Here is a 264-nt window from a genome sequence, read left to right as displayed (position 1 = left end):
ATATATATATATATATATAATGTTCTAACTGTAACATAAATGAGCAATGAAAGAGAAAGTTATTTGTAATAAAAGATATGTATTGCAGTGTGTAGGTGCTCAGACATGATCTCAAAGGAGACAAATGAGGCAGTCTGATGTTGGCACCTGTATTTAATATCTACCTGAATAAAACTACAAATATTGTTTACAGGTGTGTGTGTTGTATATTAATGTCATAGATGGTATTGCCATTGACAATATGATTTTCCAAAGGTATGAACA

The sequence above is a fragment of the Bison bison genome, unplaced genomic scaffold (assembly GCF_000754665.1).
Source record: "Bison bison bison isolate TAMUID 2011002044 unplaced genomic scaffold, Bison_UMD1.0 scf7180017864525, whole genome shotgun sequence".
NCBI lineage: Eukaryota > Metazoa > Chordata > Mammalia > Artiodactyla > Bovidae > Bison > Bison bison.
This window is presented reverse-complemented; position numbering follows the sequence as displayed.